Here is a 25212-nt window from a genome sequence, read left to right on the forward strand (position 1 = left end):
TTATTTATTTAATGGCATTTATATGTCACCTTTCTGTCACAACATCCAAAGCAGCTTCCCATTTAACATATGAAAACACAGTACAATAAATGGCAGAAATGGATGAGGCTTCGGGTTCTGTCTTTAGGGGTTGTTGGTATGAACTCCCTGGCCTCAGTATGACTTTTTCTTTAGGGCACACGACTTTTGTGAGTGGGAGAGGCACTGCATCAGGCCTTCAAGAGAATGAACTCCCTGGCTTGAGTTTCTCCAGTCCTACTTTTCCCTCAGGTAGGGCTGCCAATTTTGGCTTGGGAAATTCCTGGGGATTTTTGGGCAGTCCCTGGTGAAGGCCAAGTTTAGGGGAGCGGAGAGAATCCAGCAGGGATTTGATGCCATAGAATTTACCCTATGAAACTTCCTTTTTCTCCAGACAAACTGATCTCTGTAGTCTAGAGATCAGGTGTAATTCCAACAGAACTTCTGACTCCACTGGGGGATTGGCAATGGTGCCCACAAGTCACATATCTTTTACATTTTCCTGATGTAACCAGTCATGCCATCGCATTATGCCAAACAGGGCCCACGAGTCGAATTCTTACCCTACATACCATGCATCAAAGAAGATGGCATTACAGTATTGACACTTTGGTGAGGAAAAAATGGACTTGGAGAATACCCCTTTCCCCCGGGACACAGTAGAAATACAATGAAAACTTTGCTATGTAGATGGCCATCTTGTGTGTGCAGTTGGAAATTTGGGGGGTGGGACCTGGGGAGGGATTTATGTGGGGATGAGTTACACAGAATCCACCCTCTGAAGCTGTCATTTCTTCCAGGGAATTTGATTTCTGTACTTGTAATCTCAGAACAACTCTGGGCCCTACCTTGTGGCTGGTAACCCTAAGCAATGCATCAATTCCTAGCTAGCTGGGGGGCTTTTATAAAAAAATGAAATATTTTTAATAATCTCCTAGGTAACAAACAACAAAACAGGGGGGCGGGAAAGAGATGATCTGAAGCTGTTGAAGTACAGAAGCATGGAAGAAAGATGTCTTATATTACCATTTCCTGGCAAGCAGGCAGATTCTAGTCAGATGAAAGAAAGGAGTGCTAGAAGCAAGGATCTCATGTAGTGACCTGCAGTTATACATATTACGTGCCAAACCTTATTGCCGCATGCACACTTGTGTTTTGTGCAGCTATTATTATTGGCATTTTTAATAATACTGAGAATGTGTATAGTACTTTAAATGTTCAAAACTTCACACACACTGGTCTGGAGAGAAATAAAATGTCTTGAGGCTGTTTTGGGGGAGATTGCTGTGCAAATGTCTTCCCCAAAACACTTTTTATAACATCCTCAAGATGTTACGTTTCTGCTTGCAGAAAAGGTCTCTTGTGCTGGGACTAAGGCCCGTACTGCATGGGCCAATAAATATGGGTTAAGGGTGGTAAAAAACCTGTTGGGGGAGGAGGACTTTGCACAGATCCTGCCCCCCAAACAAATCTGCTCCGTGTTATTTACCCCAAGCCAAGGTTTTTTGAGAATTGCACCATTTTCAAGTCTTTTGAAAAATTCCCAGTTGCAGCTGCTTGTGAGCAAACACCTGGGCAGAAGGCACTTTATTCGCTTCCATTATCCTTCTTTAAAATTTTGCAGCTAATATTTACATAGCCACACAGATGCAAATGGTTGTATCATGAGACATCAGCATGGCTGTGGGGGTTCACTTGTGCAAGCCTGTGTAGCTACGCATTGGTGAGAAGTAATTTTTTTTAAAGACACATTTCTATGTGAAGACACGACGGCAACCCAGATTGTTTCCCTGGGCTCCAATTGCTGCCTACATGGATGCATGCGAACGTGAAAACAGGAAAGTGGGTTACTTTATCCTGACTGTGCTGTGCAGAAGGGGCCTAAGGGACACAGGATTACAATGGTTCAAGTCCCTTTGTGGGAGGCCAGTCCCAGAAGGTGGTGCAGAAGAGTTTTGCTCTGCTCCATGGCTTGGCCAGTGGAGATCCACATGATTTGATCTTATCCCTTGTGTTATTTATTATCTGCATGAAGCTACCGGTACTGGGAGAGGTTGTCAGGAGATTCGTCACCAATATGCAGATGATTACCAGCTCTACCTTTCTGTTCTACCTAATTCCAAGGAAGCTGTTGATGTGCTAAACAAGTGCTGGAAGTTAATAAGGGGCTGGATGAGGGTGAATAAGCAGAAATGCAATCCTGACAAGACAGAGATGCTCTGGGTTAGTAGAAAGGCAGGGAATTAAGCAGGGGCGTAACGAGGCAGCCCTGGGAAAATTGTAGCCCTGGGCAAACCCTGAGTTGGATGCCCCCCTCCCGGGCGGCCACTCCACCATGACCAAAAATTTTTTTGCACCAGGACATTGGTGCCTGCAGGGGGTGCATTTTTAGACATATCAGCACCTATATTTCAGCATATCATCAGGAGACTGTCCTTATGCTACTCTCAAAGTTTGGTGAGGTTTGGTTCAAGGAGTCCAAAGTTATGGACTCCCATGGATCATCAAAACTGTAGCCCCCATCTCCTATTAGCTCCCATTGGAAACAATGGGGGATAGGGGCACCCCCTTTGGGAGTCCATAACTTTGGACTCCCTGAACCAAACCTCACCAAACTTGGGGGGTAGCATAAGGACAGTCTCCTGATGATATGCTGAAATTTTGGTGCCGCTAGCCTAAAAACCGCGCCCCCTGCAGGCCACAAATGGAAAACCACTAAAATACCCAAAAACGAACCCAGCATTTTGATGCCCCCCACAAGGTGATGCCCTGGGCAGCTGCCCACCTTGCCCAATGGGCATTACGCCAGTGGAATTAAGATTTGTCAAAGTTTCTTCATTTGTCAAAGTTTCTTCATTAAAAAAGGACAGATTTAAGGCTTTCTCCATAACCCTCTCCAACAGCAGTTCTTTGCACTGATCTGTATCTCCCAGGCACACAGATTTTAGTGTTATGGACAGTAGCTGATTGATTGCGCTCTTTCTGCTTGGAATGGTTCTGAAGAATACTTGAAACAGCACCAGAAAAGTTAAGGTATATGCTTAGGTGCCAGCTTTATCAAGATGCATTTTCAAGATTACTTAACATGGATTAAGTTAATCTTGGATACACTGTTATCTTTATACATACAATAGTTGAAATGTACTAAATGGATAAATTATCCCTACATTTAAAAATATGTCTCCATACATCATAAGACAAGTTTGCCTGCATAAGATTAATCTGAGATATGTCTCATGTTAGGGAAAAAACTAATGCCCAGTTTTATAGATTATGCATTTTCATGATGCATACAAAGTGGCTGATGCACTCTTCCAAAACAAAATCCAAATTCTGCACCATGGGAAATTACATTTCATGCTGAATAGAAGATTTCTGTACATTTGTATCATCTTGTTAGAATCAACAATGAGTTTGAAATGTGCAGCACAACGGAGAAGTAACAAAGCCAGCCGGGCAGGTTTAAAACAAGCCAACGGCAAGCCTAATTACATATCATTTACATACAATCTAAAAGCCTACACAGGACACAGGCTGTAGAGAACAGTGCCATCGGTCTGTCCACACTTACCTTTATTCTATCAGATTCCAGCAAGAATAATGCAAAAATCTTGTGGCACCTTAAAGGCAAAGACATTTGCTTTAGCACAAATTGATTCAAGCCCATGAAAGCATATGCGGCAATATGTGCGTCAGTCTTCAAGATTCTAATTTTCTACTTTCTTTTTCAGGAACAATAGCCTTCTTGAATTATACTAGCAGTTAGTTTTTCATGTTCTGCCTGCAGTTTATTGTCCCAAATTTGTTATTGTTTTTTGTACATGCACTTCCCTTCTAAAAGGAATGACTTGTCTCAACCCTTTGCTTAGGTGAAGAAGACAGAGTGGTTAAGTATGTTTGACGATTTAACAAGTGTGCATACAACCAATCACATCTGAAGCCAGCTTCTGCAGCATCCACCTGTCTAATGGACAGAATGTTGCCATATTCATAGAGGGAAGAGGTAGTATAGAGGCAACATAAGGGAAAGGCCTGTGTTTATATGCACTACTTGTTGCCCCTCAAGGGTACCTGGTTAGCTGCTGGGTGAAACAGGATGCTGAACTAGATAGACCACGGGTCTCATCCAGCAGGGCTCATCTTATGTTCTTATCCCTGCCACACATGAGCAGATGTCACATGCACTACAATGGGCCTGCAGTGGGCAGACTCCTTCACAGGCAGATAGCACCCCGTACCTGAATGATCTGTAAAGTGCCATAGGTCTCTAGTATTTCCAGTTACAAAGAAAAACATTCAAGCCATATTTTGGCCTGGAGGAAATAAGCCTGCTTCCGGCTTCCAGTATTCTAATCAAAGAGGGCAAAGGGTGGGAGGATTTCCAATGGATTTTATTGATTTATTTCTATCAACTCCTTTCTTTAAGGAGTTCATGGCAGAATATGTTGGTCTCTCTCTGTTTTACCTTCACAACATGCCCTATGAGGTAGGTGAGGGAGGGAGAGAGATGATTGACCCAAGGTCACCCAGCAAGCTTGGCAACATACCAGGAATTTGAATCTGGCTTCCCAGACTCTAGTCCTGCCCTTCAACCACAGGACCCAGCTGGCTCTCAAGAACTTGGGAATTTGACATGTGCTTAAGAGGTATGTAATTTTGTTCATTTTCAGCTTACTTGCAAGAATATCTTGTCAGTATATTTTAATCATTTGTGTTCATTCTAGGTATTTATTTTAGTTGGGTACAGTCATTTAATTTTTCCTTCTTTTCCTTTATTTGTTATTGCCCATGGTCTCTAACTGAACACTACAGAGTGATGAGCCAAATCATGCTTCCTTGACTATTTAGGCACTGAAGGTCAGTCTACACATTCAGCAGACTCAAGTAATAAGACGTTTTCCCGAATTATGCACTTTTCAGGTTGGGGCGGGTAAGGTTGAATATTTGAATCCCTCTTTTTAAAAGGTTACCTGCACACAGAAAAATAACATATTATGAGAAAGCTTCATGAAACTCTCCTCCTTGACAAGCGTGCATGTCTAAGGATGACATAAGAGTGAAGCAATCCCTCATCTGCAGCCTGAAGTAATACATTCCTAGAAAAGTTTTATCTAGGCTAAAGGGTTGCAACTAATGGCAGCTAAGGTTGGCAACTGATTTGAGTCCAGGGAGGTGAGGACATGGGAATGTGCCATTGGGCAACATCATGATTCCAGGAAAACATGGCTCTGATGATATGTCTGTGAATCAACAGAAATTCTATGGTTTCCTAGAGTGGACTGACATAACATGTGCTACCCTTTCCAGGTTTCTCCCAAAAGTAGCCTAACTGAGATTTTTTGTTTTGTTTTTTTCATTCCACTGGCTTTTGGAATGGTGGCAAGAAATGGAAGATGATTGATGGGTAATCCCCCACTCCCACCCCCAGGAGGAACTTCCAAAACTTAGGCTTTGCCACTTGGATTGAGTATATAGGCTGTTCCTTAGGGGAACAGTGGAGTAAGTGACACAACAACTAGGATTGCCAGCCACCAGATTGGGCCTGGAGTTCTCCTAGATTTACATCTTTAGATTACAGTGATGATGAAGAAAAAGAGTTTGGAATTATAACCCACATTTCTCAACCATAAGAAGTCTCAAAGTGGCTTACAAATTCCTTCCTTTCCAAGCCCTCCACTCAACATAAATCTTGTGAGGTGGGGCTGAGAGAACTGTGACTAGCCTAAGGGCACCCAGCAACTCTTCGAAAAATAGGTATTGCAGTCCTCTAGCATATCATACTAGTGTGGCAGTGGCATGAACTTTCATAGACAAGATACATGCAGCGGATGTTGGAAGGACGAAAGACCAAAGTGTATGCACCTAGAATCTTCACAATATGCTTCCTGAATATTATGGGAAAAATTCTTGCCAATAAAAGCTCTGTGTGCAATATATTTTAGAGGCTCTTAGCTTACTCCACCATGCAGCGTTGTTGTTGATAAGATAAAATGGAAGAGATGAGAATGATGTAACCCATTATGAGAAAAGGCAGGGATAAATTTAAAATTACATTTTTAGACATGAGGTGCTCTGTAACTCTTGAATACAACTATTTTCTCTCAGCAAAGGCAAGGGAGGTGAGGAGATGTCCAAGTAGAGGCTTATTGAAGAGATCTTGATGTTTCTACCATGTGCTGATTCCTTGACACAAGAGAATTTGACACAAAGACCCAGGGGACTGTGTAGCTGGTAAACAAAACTTATCCCTTCTGGCAAGTGATATTGATTAATAGAAGAGAAGCCCATATACAAAGACAGCTGAACAGAAAAGCGGTAGGATTTAGTACAACAAAGCTGGCAGCAGAAAGCAAGATCGCTTTAAAAAGGAGATATTTTCAGTGACATTTGAGTCAAAGTCACAATATTTCTTTTCTTTTTTGTAGCTCATTTTTAAATCTTTCTTACTTCACAATCCCTCATCCACAATGTATCTTTTTTAAAACCCAAGGATGTCTCCCCAGAGCAAAATGTGGGGTTTATGATCTTGCCTTCCCTGTCATGAGGCTAATGTTGGTTGAAAGAATATTTGGTTGATTAAAGATGCTCAGATTGCAATACTTTGAAGCAGAAGTCCTGAGGTCATTCACCAAAGAAGCACAAGTAAAATGTATCCAAAACATGTAGGAACCACTAGCTGCCTATGTGGATAGAAGGAATATACTAGAAAGAAGGTGAAATGTGACCATAGGTGTACTTATACAGATAACTGATAATAAAACCTGTTGTATGAACAAATGCAAAGGGCTCTAGAAAGCTGTTAATAGGAATGGCGCCCTCTGAGGGGGTAACTCCTGCCTTTCTTCCCCCCTTGGCCCTGTGTCACTAGTTCCTTCCTTCTCTTCCTCCTGTTCCCAGAGGAACAGCCTGGCTTCCCATCTCCCCATCTTCCTAGTGTTACCAGATCAACCCATGGTGGGTTGAGGAAATCCTGATTTTAAGACAGCAGTGTTTCTACTCATTCTGTCAACCCTTGGGGTGCCTGGCAGTGCACTCCTAAAATGGGAAGCCCATTCTCTGCATTGGCTGAGTGTACCCACAAGGACACGGAAAAACTTGTCTGAACATGTCCTCACCCACATCTGCCATGCCAAGCACCTATCTCACACCATTCTGGAAGGGATTAAGTGACTTTGCCCTCCAGAAGGTACGAATAAGGTAAGTGGGAAAACAAAACCCCTAAGAAAGACTCAAACCACATCTTCTCAGTGGCCCATTTAACAGAAATAACAGCTGAACAGTTAAAACAAACACATAGCATGGAGATTTTTCACTAGGTTCAATTGATGTGACAGGTGCATTCTGTCCTTGAGAGGCACATACATTAAAGATACATCAGGGCTTGTTTGTTTTTTAAAAAGAAGGAGTAACATGCCCCATTAATTCAGTTCTTGTGACATTAAATGATAGTGCTTTGTATACTAACATTCCTCATGAAGACGCTAGTGAAATATTGACTACCACCCTAGATAAAAGAGCAAAACAGGATCCCCCTACATATTTTTAATGGAACTGGTAGATTTAATATTAGAAAACAAAATCCATTCAATATCCAGTTCTACTGCTGAAAAACAGGAATTGCTATAGAAGGTTCTTGCGCTCCCAGCATTGCACACCTCTTTATGAATTCCATTTGCAGTGAAACAAAAGTGATTTCCATTTGCAGTGAAACAAAAAAATCCATTTTGGAAATTTGTCATCATTTTTAAAAGATATATAGATGACATATTTGTAATATTTTAAATAAGGACCAGGGAGAGTTGTTTGTGGAATGGATGAACCAGTACATCGAGTTCACTAGTCCAATAGACAATTCTATTATTTTTTGAACACCAGAGTATTTGTAACTGAGAACATGAAGTGAGCGTTTGATGATGATGATAATGAACCCACAGATAGGCTTGGTCAATACCCTAAAAATTCAGTAAAATTCAGATTCGGATTTATTTGGGAATATTCAGGTATATCCGAAAAATTCAGGCCTGTTTGAATTTTGGGGGTGTTTTTCACGTTTTGGCCTGCGGGGGAGGGGGACATTTTTAAAGCTAGTGGCACCAAAATTTCAGGGTATCATCTGGAAACTGTTCTGGTGATACCACCTGAGTCTGGTAAAGTTCGGTTCAGGGGATTCAAAGTTATGGACCCCCCAAAGGGGTGCCCCATCCCCCATTGTTTCCAATGGGAGCTACCAGGAGATGGGGGCTACCCCTTTGAGGGTCCATAACTCTTGCCCCCCCCCAAACCAAACTTCACTGCACTTGGGTGGTATCATCAGAACATTCTCCAGATGATACCCTGAAATGTTGGTGTCACTAGCTTTAAAATGCACCCCTGACAGGCAACCCAAGAAATTTGCCCAAAATTCTCTGTTCTGCCATGCCTTGGCTCCAATGTAGCCAATGGGGAATTTCTGAATGTGTAAGCAGGCTGCACAATTTTGAAGATAGAGGCACCAGACTTTCAAGGTGGCTCCAGGAGACCCTCCTGGTAATAGCATCCAGGCTTGGTGAACTTTGCTTCTTGGGGTTCAATTTTATAGGCCCCCAAAAGGCTAATTTTGTTTCCCCATTCCTGCACATGAAGCCTACTGGCTGAGTTCTCTCAGAACTCTCTCAACCCTTGCCCCCAGAAGCAAAGTTCACCAAGCTTGGATTCTATTACCAGGAGGCCTCTTGGAGACACCTTGAGAGTCTGTAGCCTCTATCTTCAAAAATGTGCAGCCAGTGCTTACACACTCAGAAATTCCCCAGAATCTGCCAGGCTCCTCAGCAAGTTCTACGGTGGGAAAAATTACTTTTCCCACCATAGACTTCAGTGGGGCTTGCTGTTATGCCCAGCTGGCTCTGGGGTAGAGGCACTCTGGTGGGGGTCTTGCTCTGATTAGAGGCACTTATTTCCTGCAGGGCTGCTGGTGTGAATCTCCTGAAAGGAACCAGTCAAATTTGCTAAAGTTTGATAGGTAGGGGCAAATGCTGTGGGCATTAGGTTCACCTTCAACTTGGTGCCCACAGCATTTGCCCCTCCCATGCAAATTTTAGCAAATTTGGTTAACTCTAACCCTCTACCACAGAGCCAGCTGGGCATAACAGCAAGCCCCATTGAAGTCTATGGTGGGAAAAGTAATTACAACTAGTTTGAGTTGTAGGAGATTGGAGGAAATCTGTAGGGGAAGTCTTGGGGAAGGGGGGAGGGGTGGTCAGGGAGGGTAGCAAAGGGTTATTGTTTTTAACTTTATAGTAATCTCTTATCTCTATAGTAATCGCTTATCTCCATATTTGGAGTGTGGTTGGTTAAATGTTTTAGATGGGTAGTATGAAATAATTTTGCAGGGGAAATCAAGTATGATGTGTTATGATTTTTCTTTTTTCTTTTCTTTCTGAACTATTGTCACCAAGTTGGTCATAAGTGTATTACTTCTGATTTGCATTCAATTAGTTGTGCTTTTTTGTTTTTGTATGTTTTAAAAACCTAATCAATTTATATTTTAAAAAAAGATATGGAGACACATATAAGAGATTCTTGGCCAGGTCTGCTGCCCATTGAAAAGAATTGGTTTGACCTGCCTTCCGCATTCAAACATTTTTCTGTTCAGGCAGAAAATACTAAGTTGGTCCACAGAGGGCAGGTCAACCCAATGCACTGAGGAGTTTGCCTACTCTGCCGGCATATGGAGCCGCACTGCCAGTGGAGAAGGCAAAGATGACAGCACCTGGGCACCCCAAAGCTCTATGGTGGCGAAATCCAGAAGTGGGTGCTGCCAAGGAGCCATGCTAGCATCCAAATGGATGCCGGCATGGGGGGAGGCAGGCTGGGGAGTTCCTGGGTACAGGCCAACTTTAGTCGCCTTTCACCTGGGCTTTCGAGCCAGGCACACCTTCAGACTTATGCCAAAGGGGTGGCATAACTCCATTAATCCCTGTGGGGGTTTTTCCAGAAAGCTAGGCTTTTCCTGTTTGGTGTCTCCCTGCACTGCCTACTAGTCCTCTGGAGGCAGTGCTGTGGCATGGCAGGGGTACCTTTCCCAGATGTCTCAGCCCTGTGGATTGGGCTGTAATTCTTTCAGACCTCTAATAGTAAATAAATTGAAGAGTTTGCAAAACCTCAGCAGAGCTGTTACTGGCAGGACATTTTGGAGGACATTGATTCATAAGGAGGCCCTGAGTTGGGAGCATCTTGGCAGCACTTAACACACACACACACAATAATTTTAACAGCTGCTTATCTCTGCTGGTTTATGGGCTAGGTTTTCAATTGTGTTGTTTTTTAATTGTAATGATATCATGTTCTTAAATTGCAGCAAGTGATTTGAAGGCCCAAGAAAGGTAGAATAGAATCTTTGTATGAATAATCAAAGAAAGAAAAAAAGAAATTCAACAGAAATTCAACAGCTACCACACAAGGCTGCAGCTGAAAGAATCACATGGACTATATTAGAAAGAAAACAAAACAAGACAAACCTTCCTAGATACCAAAGAAATACTAGTGTAAGCTTTCTCCTTAGAGTTATAAATTTTTCATGCATAGGGCTTTCATTTCACAATGGGCAACTATATGGTCACATCATCCTGACCCTGAACTGCTTGTGAAAAGGTAAAGCTCCAGAATGGATTTGTCACCTCATCTGCTGCTTGTGTGAACTTGATTATAGTGCAGGCCTGATGAAGAATTTTCTGGGCTTTAGAAGATGGTCTGGAAATTCTCTGTATTAGATTTACATCATCCAGTTAGTATATAGAGACATCTGTATATGCATATTCTCATGAGTTTTATTTCCTTCTTGTTCATCTACTCAACAATGGATGAGTTGTAAGAATTACTCACCTCATATTGTTCTCACCTAAGACATGAGTAATGGGAAATCACCACCGTTTAAGGGAATCCCAGTAGATAAACCGTTTTTTGTTCATCTGATAAGGTGCTAAAGTGCTAAGCAAGGTGTTCTATCGAAGCATAAGTCAATATGCACATTGGGGAACTGGGATTAGGCCTGCTAGTCCCATGTTGGCATACTGCCAGTGTACATGCAAACTTTATGTACATATTCTCTGTCCACATGTCTGGGTGTGCCACTGTTCAAGAGTTCCTGATCACGTTGGTGGACTCTGTGCTGACACTAGGCTGAACGCCCGAGGAATTAGCTGGCATGAATCTGCAGCTTCCATTTTGTTGGCATTAAGCCCTACCTCTTGACATGTGATCAGCCCACCTCTGCTGCTGAATTTCATAAATTGTAGCTGCCCCTGGTATTTTCAGAACAAAAAAAAGGAGGGTAGGTCACAAGAAAAAGCAACAGCAGGCTGCTTATAAGATTAAATTATAGTCATGAAGGAACAAAGACTTGCTTACATGATGGATACAAGCCTAGAAGGATGAAGAAGGAAGACGCCTAAGAAGAAATCAGGCACTTCCAGCTCTGTGATTATTATCCTAAACATTTTGATTCCACCAAGGCATACAATTCCCTGTCCTCTTTCCTTAGTATTGTCCAACAAAAAGATCCCCGGTGAAATCAGACTGTCACTTTAATACATTCTAATTCAAATGTGATACCTATCACTGTATGAGGTAACTTCTTCCTCATCTTCTTAGTTGGAAAGTCTTCCAACTTTGAAACCCACTCTAGGCTGCATTTCCTTCTTGCCTTAATTATTCTTGATTATTCTGTTATACTGTTGAAGTTCAGCCTCCACGTTCATTTCCAAGTCTGCCTCAGAGCTTCATCACTTTCTTATATGAGTATGTCCTTCCTCTCATCTGGGCATTGAAACCTAAGCCTGCAGCTCTTTTAGATCAAAAATGAGAGGTGGTAAAAGAGAAGTTTCTTGCCCAGAATGTATTATAAACCAGGTAGCAAGCATGTCTTATTTTTCCTTTGGAATATATTTACTTGTTTAGATATTTCTATTCCACTTTTCTCCCTAATGGGGTCAAAAAGCAACTTGTAACATTGTTCTGATCTCCTTTTTATTCTCAAAACAACCTTATGAGATAGGTTAGGCTGACAGAGAAAATCATTGGTTTGGGCTCATCCAGTGAGCTTCCAAGGCAAAATGCAGAGTCATACGTGGGTCTCCGAAATCTTAGTCCAACACTCACCACTACACCACACTGGCAATCCCTATATTGACTGCTCATTCACTACAACAGGTCAAACAATTAACAGCTTGATCAGTCTCTTACCAATGTAGTTACATTGCCTCATTCAAAAATTAAATGATTTGGGAGTACATTTCTAAACAGTGCAATTTTATGCAGTCTAAGACCTTTGAAAGCAGTGAGCATACAATGGAATAACTCCACATAGGAGTGCCATGTAAGGATGATAGACACTAACTGCATGAAATAATTTGATTTTAAAAAGCAAAAAGAGATATTATTTTTTAAAATCCCAAACATTTAGGCTTATCTAACCATAACAATTTAGCACATCGTCCATTTAACCGTTGCCACAATTTCTCCAGCACAATATCTTTGTCAATAGGGTTTTTTTAACCTACAAGAAGTTAGTGTGAATGTAGGATTGTATACCTGATCCTAGCAACTGTACAACTTAAGAAATTTTGCTTTCTACTATCTCCATCAAACAAAGCTCTTGGCATCCTACCTGTCCCAGACCAAGCTAACCACAGTGATCCATGCAATGGTCACTTCTAGACTGGTCTACTGCAACTTGCTCTATGCAGGTCTGCCCTTAGGCCTGCTCCGGAAGCTCCAGCTGGGGCAGAATGCAGCAGGGCGGGTCCTTACCAGGACCTCAGGGTGGATGTACATTTAACTGGTGTTCTGTCAACTGCACTAGCTCCGGGTGGAGTACTGAATCAGATTCAAAGTTTTTGTACCCATCTTCAAAGCCCTCAACCATGTGGAGCCATTGTATTGTGGGATTACCTCTCCCAGTACGTACCCTGAAGAGTGTTACACTCAGTGAACAACATACTGGTGATCTCTAGCCCCAAATCCATCCGGATGGTCTCAACTAGGGTGTTTTTGGCCCTGGCCTGAGCCTGGTGGAACACCCTGTTGAATAAGATTCAGGCCCTGCAGGACTTAATTCAATTCTGCAAGGCCTGTAAGACAGAGCTGTTCCATGAGGCATATGATTGAAGCAGCAACCGTGTTACCATCTAGTGGCCTCTCTCTTGTCCTGTATTCTTCCTTCCCTGTTTTTCTGTGTAAACTGTTGAGATTTTAATGTTTTAATTTATGAGATTTTATCACCATCTGGTTATACATTCTATAAATAGACTATTGGATGCTGTGCATGATTTTATTGTATCTATTTTATGCTAGAAGCCACTCTGAGCCTGTAAAGGGAAGGGTGGCCTACAAATAAAACAAAAAAGTTATTTTTATCATTTACACAATTATCTATGTTACTTTTTCTCCTTCTGTTTCCAGGTGAGGATCCCATGTGTACCCACCATGGAAGCTTTTGCCTTGAAGAAGGGTCTGGAACATGATCTTCCTGGGGGCACCACCAGTTGTAAAACACTGGCCTGTGGGCCTCATTGCTTTCCTGCGCAAATTAAGAGTACAGTGACTTCCATACAAGCGTAGATTAAGAGTGGGTGTCAAGAAATCTTTTAAGGAAGTTTGTCCATGAATACTGTTTTTTATATTGAGCTCCCAAGAACTCAGCTTGAAAGCAGCTCAGCTAGAGCTGCCTGCTCTGTATATAGCTTGGTGTGGCACATCATGTTTGTTCCTGCTTTTTGTTTCTATCACATTGTAGCTGAACATACAAATATTCTGTAGGAGGCAGACATGTGGAAGCCTCTGTTTTGGTTTATGAGCTTCTGGCTCCTTCAGCCTAGCTTTTTCAACACCTACATGCTGCCATATATGCATGCTTTTAATGGAACATGCCCTACATGCATTTTTTAATAGCACATGCTCTATAATTTCAGTATCAAAATACACACGTGTTGTCATTTCTTCTAGCTGTTATTGAAGAATTTTAGATACCAGTCAGTTTAATAGGTTATGAATTGTACCTGAATCATGTCACATCTCTCAAATGTCATATAAATGGGAAAGGTTCATGCCACCATTTACTGGACGAATTAGTTAAACTCCAGACATCCCAGCATCACATCAAAGGGACGTATTAAATCCTTCAAAACTTTGAAGGTTCTTGGATTTGTGACAGCACAAAGGTGGTCGGTCCACCTGCCTTCAAAGAGTTAAAAACTGGTGAAGGCTCAGTCCTCACCTGTTGTGACAGACTGCTTATTAAAGGAATAATTTGAAGGTGCAGTCCTGTCACAGAGAAGAAACATAAAGAGTTAATCCAGAGCTCCACCTGATTGGCTGGCTGAGCTGCAGCTATCTATATGGGCCAGAGGGTGTGTGCTCAGGAGTCAGAGTCTGTGAGAGTCACAGCGAGATTGAGAAAGGCAGAGTGCCAGAGAGCAAGAATCCTCAGAGCTGAGAGGAAAAGATTATTATTTCACCAGACACTAGGTAGCCAGGTGTTGGTGAAGACTGAGGAAGGCCAGTGTGTGTGTATGATACCTGAGTCTTAAGTCCAGAGCGGGGACAATATTAAAACCACACGAAGGGCTTGGTTATGGTCTCAGCAGAGACAGCACCTAAATATGGGACTGGAGAGTCTCTGAGGGTATGTGTTTTATAATTGGCAGAGCCAAGAGAGGGTTTAGAGGAACCCTAAAGCTTGCTCTGTTTAGCCCAGTGTGAATACTCTTTAGTGGAAAGGGTGGATGGTTTGAGGTATCTGTTCAGGGTTGTGTAGGAAGGCTTACCCTGAAGAAAGTAACTGAGTGAAGGAAGATCTATTTGAACTGAATCAACATTCTATCTGAAACATCTAAAGTAAATTACTAAGAACTGTCTGTAACATCCAAGTATTCCTGCCTAAGAAAAAGTAAAGCTTAATTATCTGTTTAACAACTAATCTAAAAAATCCTGTAAATAAACGTTCCAACTTGGTTTTAATGTTAAAAAGCCTCACAGTGTCTCTTTAGAGAGCCTAAGCCAGCCTGTCAGGAGTAAACAGATTTGGAAGGAAAAGTGCTAAATTTCCCTCAAAGGTGGCAGTGTGAGATAGCCTGACAGGATCAGCCTTGAAGAGTTTGTGTGTATGCATGTGTGTGGGGTGTGTCTGTGCCCTGTTGCTAAGCTTTGCTTTCTGAGCTACTGTTCACCCTCTGCAGAGTATAAAGGGCAAGTATCCTTTATCAGGACAAGGGATTCCTTTACAGTGGTGTCAAGCGGTGGGAATTCTTTATCAGGGCTAGGGATTCGTTACACTTGTCTTGACATGAACATATATTGTGACCCACCCTGAGACCTTCAGGTAGAGAGCAGGCTAAAAATACATATAAAATAAATGAGCCCTTTGGGGGAGGGCGGTATAAAAGTGGAATGAATGAAAGAATGAAAGAAAGAAAGAAAGAAAGAAAGAAAGAAAGAAAGAAAGAAAGAAAGAAAGAAAGAAAGAAAGAAAGAAAGAAAGAAAGAAAGAAAGCAAAAGGGGAACAATCACTTTTACTTTATTTCAAATTTATACCCCACCCTACCCTGGCTGGCAAGACTGAGTTGGGCTCAGGGTAGTAAACAACAGTGTCATCACATAAATAAACATACAATCAATAAAACCATCCAACAAACAACATATCTCAGTTAACATCTATAGTTAATCCGTCTGGCAATATAAAATCTTTTGGCAGCCCAGTGATATGAATAAGGAAGGTGACCTCCACAAGGGACCTCCTCTCAAATAGAACACAACCCCCCTTCCCCGCCATAGCACCCCCTCCTAATTCCTAAGATCTATCTATTCCCATTCATGTAAGAGAAGGGAGAGGGGAACTGGGAAAAAGAAAATAAGGGGGAAAGAAAAAAGAGGGAAAGGGGAAAAGAAAAGGGGAAGAAGAATTTGGATTTATATCCCGCCGTTCTCTCCTGTAAGGCGATTCAAGGCAGCTTACAAACTCCTTCCCTTCCTCTCCCCACAAAGACACTTCATGAGGTAGGTGGGGTGAGAGAGGTCTGAAAGAACTGTGACTAGCCCAAGGTCACCCAGCAGGTGTCATGTGTAGGAGCGGGGAAACAAATTTAGTTCCCAGGGAAGGGGGACTCGAGGCAGATGTCAGCCCCCGACTGCCCTAGCCACAAGCTTGGCAGAACATTTCTGTATTCAAAGCCCTGAGAAACTTTACTGTATTGCACAGGACCCTTATTTCAGGTGAACTGAACTGGTATTACAGCAGTTAGTTCTTTCCTCCCCTCTGAATTTGCCAACATTCCCTTCTTCAGTTCAGCTCTCCTGTGTTATGTATTACCATCTTAGAGAGGACAGGGGAGTCTGGCATACTGTATGTATCTGAGACATTTTTAATCACACACTAATAAACATGGTTCATAAAGTGGTTCTTATGATCTATCTATTAAGATAATTATACCCTACATTTCCCCTCTCACAGATGGTCTCAAGGTGGTTTACAAACTCACCCACAAAACTAAAACTGTCTCCATCTTTACAGCTATGCTTGACTATAGACTGAGATGAGGAAAAGGCAGATGTTTGCTTACCAAACATTCACTTGTCTTTCCTAGAGAAGGCAGATTGGGTACAATTTCTTACACATTATTATAAAATACAATCAAGGCACATGAAAATAACATCAGGTTCATAATTTATCAATGATAACTTACACAAATATTCCTAAGAACAAGAATAACAAAACAGTACATGCATTAAAAAATAAAAGTCACATCAGCATAAATCAAGGACAAGAAATCTATAACCAACAAATCTGAAGAATATAAACACATCTTCACTTGGCATCTGAAACTCTAAAGAATAAGGTGCCAGGCGAGTGGATACATTCCACCATTCTACAAACAAGATGCCACAAAAGTGAAGGTCCTGTGTCTGGTGTCTACTTGCCTGACTTGTGAAAGATACAGAGATACAGAGAGAACAGGAATGCCTAGAAACAGATTTTCCAGCTAGTGAAGTGCTTTTAAAACCAGTGAGATATGTTCTTGATAACCTTTACCAGGCACCAATCTTGCAGCTACATTCTGAACAAATGGAAGTTTCCAGACAATCTTGGAAGGCAACTCTGCACAGAATATATTGCAGTAGTATAAGCTGGACTATACAACACATAAGTGTGTCTCATGTTTTATCTTGGCATTCAAGGGTGAATATAAAGCATCAAAGTTCAAAAGCTTCACCTGTGCTTTCAGATTATTTGAAGTGCATTTTACAAAAGAAAGCCAGACCCACAGGGAAAGTTCAGACACATGTCTAGAGAAACCTATTTCAGTCCGTTTGAAGCAAAACAAAGCAGATCGGGATGCCCTCCAATTGAAAGCTTGTGAAAAGCAGAGCAAATGCTCAAGAGAACGGTGCTGGCAGGGAGCTGGCATGGCCAGGTATTTGGGGAATGTGCTGAATCTGTGGATTCTAGAGGCAGCCTCCACCAACACACCTTCTATGGAATTAAAAAGCTGATGAACACCTTCTTGGCTGGCCCTGCACTAGAGTTAATCTGCCCCAAGCACAATCGTCCAGGCTGGTTCAGAGAGACATAATTTAGATAGTTCCATGTCTGTGGGTGAGGCTTTCTGTTTTATGGAACACATACCTCCTTCTCCTCCTCCCCCCACTGTCTCCATGCAGTTTTAAAGCACCATGTCATTTTCATGGCCTGAAAACAATTCTCCCCGCCCTGCCTTGTGTGAGTTCTTCAGGTCTTACAGAAGTAGGTCTTTATTTGCTATTTACCCCATTTTCTGTAGCATCAGTCTGCCAAGGAGCAGGCAGAGGCATTCGAAAGGCGATGGAAACTTGTTCTCTGCCATGCAGTTGTCTGTTTCCTCATGCTGTGCTAGCAATTTTCAAAGCTGTCTATTATCAGCAAGTTAATAACCTTTCATAATGTTTAATTACTTGGAAAGGTAATCAGTCCTGGGGTTACTATTTAAAAGGCATACCCACTTTGCTTCTGGCAAAGAATTCTGTTCATTTTCTCTCACACTTTGTTTTTCTGCCTCCTTCTTTAAATAAATATGGCATAATGGATGGTGCTTCACATGAAGTGGCATCTACCGGTATTTGTAAAACAAACAGGACTCCAGGAATTTTTGGCTTTCCCCTCAACTCTTCTCAAATCCGCAGGACAGCTTACTGCAAAGTGTATACTTGCCTGCTTGGATTCCTGCGCGTTACTGAAAAGTAGGTTAATCAAATGTTGATTTTGATCCAATCCTGGCATCTTTCTGCCCAACATGACATAACTGACCAGCCTTTTAGAGGAGCTGAGTGCCTGCAAAATCTAATTTCAATAGTTTTCTGAGATCAACCCTGCTCAACCCTGATCCAGGAATAAGCAAAAGGAGAGCATGAGTTCTTTACTGATTTATGTTTGTGTACTTTACAATCCTCATCAGAACAAGTCTTGTTTGGCAAACCATTATTATTCACTTTTTTGAGGGAGATTGATGACTAAATTCATATCTATAAATAAATAGTATTGGTTTGATGCCAATTATACTGACATTGTGGGAACCATACTACGGGTAGGTGCTAAAAATCTGGTTAATCCTTCCCCATCAAACTGTTACAGCAATTAAAGTATGTACTATACAGTACAGAGGTCCTCAGGTTAGAAGATTCTGACTCATCCAAGATTATTCATGGCCAAGTCGTATTTTGCACTCAAGTCTCCCAGACCCAATTCAGCATTAGCAGCCAGATGAGAATGCCTCCATATACTGGACACCTTTGGAAAATGTTACTGGAATACTATCATGACAGAATGTTAAAACACACACGTATTTTTTTGCAGTCATGATTTTTCAAAACTAGTCCGCTATTGCAGTTGCAACTCTGACTCAATGGCGCCTGAGGGCATGACTGCCTCCCCACACGCACACGCACGCACACCCGTATGCCCCCACCCAGCTCTCCATGCCCCACTTATGGGAGCTAGCAGGGAGGCCGGGGAAGGCTGGGGCTTGGGGGAGGGCAGAAGCTGACTGCGGAGAGCCACTCACCATGGGGCCTCACCCCAACTTCCCTGCAGGCTGACTCTTGCTCTCCCCAGGGCCTGGGGAGGACCGAAGTCAGTCTGCAGGGAGCCTGGGAGGAGGGGGTGCCACGTCGTGCACCTGGGGACATGGGATACCTCATGTCCCCATTAGTGGTACACCACTGCTCTGACTATAATTGCCCACAGAAGGTCTTTCTAATGTCATTGGCTATTGGCCATAAGAAATCACTACTCTATTTGCAGTTTAGTTTCATCTTGTGCTTGTTTTTCAGCTCACTACCATCCACAAGCTGTTTAGCAAACCTTTATCTTAGGAACTATACAGGGAAGGAGTAAGTTGTGAATATTCTTGTGCCATAAATGTATAAATGGGAAGAAGATTGTTCAAATTTACATCAGATTTTCCTAGTAAGATTTCTGAATAAGATCCAAATATTATCAAAGTCAAATGAGACAAATGATTACCTTATTATTTGTGTGGTCTGAGTTAAGTTACCTGCAGGGGCCAGAACGGGAGCTGAATAAAAGACCCTGACTAGGACCGTAAAGAACTAGTGTCAATCAGAGTAAAGAATACTGAGTCAAATGGGCCGATGGTTGGACTCAATATGTGGCAGCTTTATATATCCATATAGGTGATCAAGAAAACACTGGTATTTAGGAGAAACACTATGAATTTATCTAGCCTGGTTAGAGAAGTATGGAAGATATCGCTCTGGTATTTTCTTGACCCTCCATGTATGAACTGGCTTTTGGTTAAGAATTTGAATTTTCAGGACAACAAATGGGTGACTTAACTTCCTTTGCTCCTAAAACACTGATAAGGAGGAAGACAAGGCTCTCTAAGAAAGAGTGGAAAAAGTAAAAGGACAGGGAATCCAGGCTTGCCTGGTGAGAAAAGTGACATCTTTAGGCTACACTTGTACCCATATTTAGATTTTGCCAGCAACACCGTTGCATAGAAGAGCTAGAGGTTGTGTCTGACTGTTGTGTCTTTCTTGTTGTCACTGTTTTCCTTGTTACAGCCACACTGGTAACGCTAGACAAAAAAAACCGAGGAAAACTTCTTAGGAATGACTAAGGTGTGTTCCTGCCTACAGCAAGTACACTGAAAAGTGCTATAACTCTTTCCTTCTTTCCAGCCACCACAATGGCAGTGCTTTCAATGAAAAATATGGGCATTGTGCACTATAATCCACCATGGATCATCTATAGCTTATTTTGGTTTTTGCGGGACATTTATTTACAATTCTCTATGCAGCTATTGTTTTCATTTTTTGAGGATGTGGCTGCTGTTGTTATTAAAGTGTTATCTCAAGTATGGGATCTTCTTCCCTGGGAACAGTGAAAGGAGGGGGTGTTGAGATCTCTGTCATGAGATTGGACTTGTTTGATGCCTCTGTTTTTTTTTTTACAGTTTCACAGCTGGATGGGGATCTGTGATCTTTTAAAATAAACTTGCTTGCCTCAATGTGCCTGTTTGTTATGCTTCATGGTGACGAGCAGAGCAGTGCAGTAAGGTAACTTTCAGTTGTTGAGAATATATTGTGATGCAGGGGTGGGGGTGGGGTGGCTGGGAAGGACCTGGCTGAAGTTTGGGCAGTGGCTTTGGAACTGGGAAGGAACGCCTAATGTTACCTCTGCTGCTCCAAAGAATTGCGGGATTGGAAGGGGGAGCATTATTGCACACATCTGTCGCTTGAAAGAGCATCTGCAGGAATCACAAATATACACAAAAAGAGGAAGCTAGACATGAAGACCATAGAGAAAATTTAAAGTATGCTTATCTGAGGGCATGGATATTAGAATGGGTAGCATGTGGCAACCAAAGAACGTTGGGAATGGATGCTGGTTAGAGCATGGGGGACATGCATGCAGCAGGCCAAGGGAGGTTTCTCTTCATTTCATGAGATCTCAAGGTCTAGACCTGACACCGTTGTCTGCAAATACTACCAAGAAGTTTTACACATGCAGTTGACAAAACATTCCACCATGCTGTCACCCTGCAAAGCACATTGCAATCCACTGACATCAGTGGGATTCCCTAAAAGTAAATTTGTTCAGGATAAGGCCAAAAGGTATGCAGGCTGCAAAGTGATACAGTCAAACATATCAAAATCTGGATCTACCCTCAAAACTCTTGGGGAATTTAGAATGAAATCCTTAGACTAAGCTTGCCCACCAGGCCCAATATAGCCATGTATTGTGGCCATCCATCAGTGCAAAAAGTTATTTCTTGAACCCCATGAGGACTGAAAGATCTGTATTCATTCAGCATAGTAGGGTGTAAATTATTTTTGTTTGTTTGTTTGTTTGTTTGTTTATACTTCATCTTATATCAGCATCTCTAGGTGGCTTACCCAAGTTTTAAAAATACACACAAAATAAAACATCATCAATAAAATATAACAATTAAAACAACAATAAAAATAGCATTAAAATAGTCCCTACAGCACCCCTACGTTAAAATAACCCCTACAGGCTACCTAAATGCCAGGGGGAGAGAGGGAGAGGGAGAGGGAGAGGGAGAGAGAGTAGCAGCATGCAGCATTTTTTTCCCTCATGGTGTTTGTCAGAAGTGTCGTCATCTTGTAAAAATTATTTTCAGCAGCCTAGGGGGCAAAGATCACACTTTCTAAATCACAACATTCACCACACTGAAATGTAAGGACATGCCCATGAATGGGAACTGGCTGTCTTTGCTCTTCTTTTTGGATGGTTGCCAAAGCTCTCTGAAAACAACATTACTGTGCTAGCAATCTGATATCTAAATATATAGAGTAATCTGCAGCTGTATAGACATGAGATGAGGTATTTAAAAAATCAATTTCAACAAAGTCAATGAAACAAAAAGGCAAAATATTTGTGTATAACAAATCTGACTATTGTGTCTAATTATTTTAATAACACATACCTAAACACTAGCAATGAAAGTGTTACCGGGCACTATCTGTGCTTAACAAGCTAACAAAATAAACCCCACTCTCAAAAAGAAGGGTTTTTTTTAGCCCACTGCTGATTGTGCTCACCAAACTTAAAGCAACATATTCCCAACATGAATGGACCTCAGCGCAAAAAGCTCTTACATTCTAAATTTAAAAATTCACAAATAGTGCTGTGTAATCCCTAACAAATCATATTCAATGGCAAGCAACACAGTAAAGAATCTCTGAGAAATAAACAGTACCTTAAGCGCCTCAGTTAAAAAAGGCAATTGAAGCACCTCTCCTAGCTAGCAAGTGTCAGCTATGCTTGCTTCGTATCCTTCTCAGGATTGAAGTTAAAATACATAGGCAGAAATTCTACTCAATGGTGTAATATCAATTGCAGTCTCTTCAGAACCCCCCCCCCCACAAAAAACATGGCACTTTATCATGAACTGTTCATATGAGTGTAAGCCATGTAGACCAAAAAACATCGAACAGTATCACAGATTTCAAAGAAATTCACTTCACAACTCACAGTATTATGGCTAGATATCTTTCAATATAAAGGGACAAAATAAAAATAACACCACTATAACGACATGACGAAAACATAAGAAATTCAGCAAATTTAGCAATGGTCATAATTATCATCCAGGGACAGCATTGCATCACAGATCAACAGTATTTGCCTGCTTGTTTCCTTGGAGAGCCCTTTACCAATCATGCTAAGCAGTTACTACAATGAAACTAATGTAGTTGTAATCATTGATCCCAAGTAGAATCCTTACAGAACAGTTTAGGTGAACAGGGATATGTCTAGATTTAAATTAAGTCCTAAGGGTTCAACCATTTTGAGTCTGTAGATATAATAAGATTCCATCTGTAAGTTTCCTTTGAATATTCACATGTTGGTTCATGGAAGTTCCCACTACTACCAGAGAGTCTGGCAGATGTTAATTGGAGATAAAGTAGTTAACTAGTGGTGCTACATGATTCCTGAATCATTTCATTGGAAGTGTTATAAATTCATTTACAATGGCATACCTGGGCTGGAGACAGAGGTGCCCATGCCTCAGCTTCCCCTTGTGAATGTCATGTGGGGGATGCATTCAGTCCCCCCTTCTCCCCCATGAGATCTGCTTTGCACTGCCTGCCACTGTCACCTCCTCCTCCTCCTGCATCCCCACCCACAAGCCTCTTCCTGCCCACCACCCACCCACCTGCCCACCACCACCTGCTGCCTGCCCGGTCACTGCCTGCCCGCCCATTGCCCACCCACTGCCTGCCCACTGCCCACCACTCACCTACATCACTGTTCACTAAATCTGTGCCTACATACCTCTTACTCTATGTTACTCACTGATAGCAATAAAAATGCAATCCTAGACTTGCAATTAACTTTCCACAACTAATTGGACAACACTATCACTGTATCTTTTACTGGACGATGTTCTGTTGGCATAGGGTATGATGGTTATCAGGATAAACTAAGCTCTCATCTTTACCAAGCAGAGTAGAAAGAAGTACTTAGATCTGTTCAGATAAAGCAATGATTGATTACATGTGTGTGTGCATGTTTTCAGTTACTTCACTGTGGCTAGTCACCAAGGGTCATTACTATGAACATCCCAGTGACTTCTGAATCAGACAATATGATAAGGTCTAGTATTGGAGCACAATCAAGTGAAGGGAAGCTGGAAGCTGTCATCAGTTTACATCTCTAATATGGTACTATTTTCACAATCGACTACTTTTCTTAACATAATTTATAATTTTTTATAATTACAAAAGGGGAGCTTTCTTTGATACTTGGAACACATCCCTTCTGGATTTGGAGTGTTTTGCATTGTGCCTTCCTACTCCCAGATTAAAACTGAGGACTGTGGTTCCATACTTCATGAAAATCTGTCTTGTGTCCCTTTCACTCTAGTGTAGCCACTGGCCATGCAAGCACTGCAAGTAGCAGAATGCTGGACTAGATGGACTCTGGTCTGATCCAGCAGGCTAGTTCTTATATTCTTATGTTCATGTGATCACAGCTTTGCTGCATGCAAGCTTTGACTACTGGAATTCAGTTTATGTGTGGCTGCTCTTCAATCTGGAAACTGCAAGTAGTTGCCAGGGCTACTGGCAGGGATCACATGATGCCAGCATGGTATAGTGGTTAAGAGTGGCGGGCTCTAATCTGGAGAACTGGGTTTGATTCCCAGCCTCTACACATGGAGCCTGCTAGGTGACCTCAGGTTAGTTGTAGTTCTCTCAGAACTCTCGGCCCCACCTACCTCACAAAGCATCTGTTGTGGGAGGGAAAATAATTATGATTGTAAGTTGCTTTGAGAATACTTAAGGTAGAGAAAAGTGGGATATAAAAGCCAACTCTTCTTCTTCCATTGCTCCTGTGTTTACATTGGCTGCCTATTGGTGCCTGAGTCCAATTCAAGGATTGGTGGTTACTGTTAAAGGCCTTCATGATTGGCTCCAATGTACGTTAAGCACTGTCTCTCCTGATATAAAGCCTATGCAGCAGCTCCACTCACCTCAGCAATGCCTTTCAATCCCTTTGGCAGTACCAGCCATTTGAAGACTTTTTCAATAAAAACTCTAATGCTGTAGATCTGCCATCCAGGTGACATTAGAAAGCCTACATCCTTTCTGCAGTTTCAGAGGAGATGTAAGACTGAACTTTTAAAAAGGGCTTTGAGTTCATAGGACAAGTAGCTATGAAGGGCAACTGTTTGGACACGATTTTAAATGTATGTATGTATGTATGTATGTATGTATGTATGTATGTATGTATGTATGTATGTATGTATGTATGTATGTATGTATGTATTTATTTATTTAGGAAGTGTTTCTGGTGCCTCTCCTGAGTCTACTCAAGGTAGCTTCCAATTAAAAATAAATAAATTATCAGTATAAAAACAAACAAGGCATTAAAACAAGCTCAGGGACATAAAAGCTCAGGGACATAGAACTACCCATAAAGCACCTCATACTAGAAGCAGACCATAAATCAGGTAGAAAGCTAAAACTCCTAATTAAAAGCCTGGGTGAAGAAAAAATGTTTTGTCCAGGAGCCTAATGGCAAGTAAGATGGATGCCAGGTGAGGTTCAAGGGAGAGGGTGCTCCAAAAGTGTGGTATCTCAACTGAAAAAGTCCTGGCTGTACTTGCCACCAGCCTTCCCTCTGAAGGTGGGAGTCA

The sequence above is a fragment of the Sphaerodactylus townsendi genome, linkage group LG01, assembly GCF_021028975.2.
Source record: "Sphaerodactylus townsendi isolate TG3544 linkage group LG01, MPM_Stown_v2.3, whole genome shotgun sequence".
NCBI classification, from domain to species: Eukaryota; Metazoa; Chordata; class Lepidosauria; order Squamata; family Sphaerodactylidae; genus Sphaerodactylus; species Sphaerodactylus townsendi.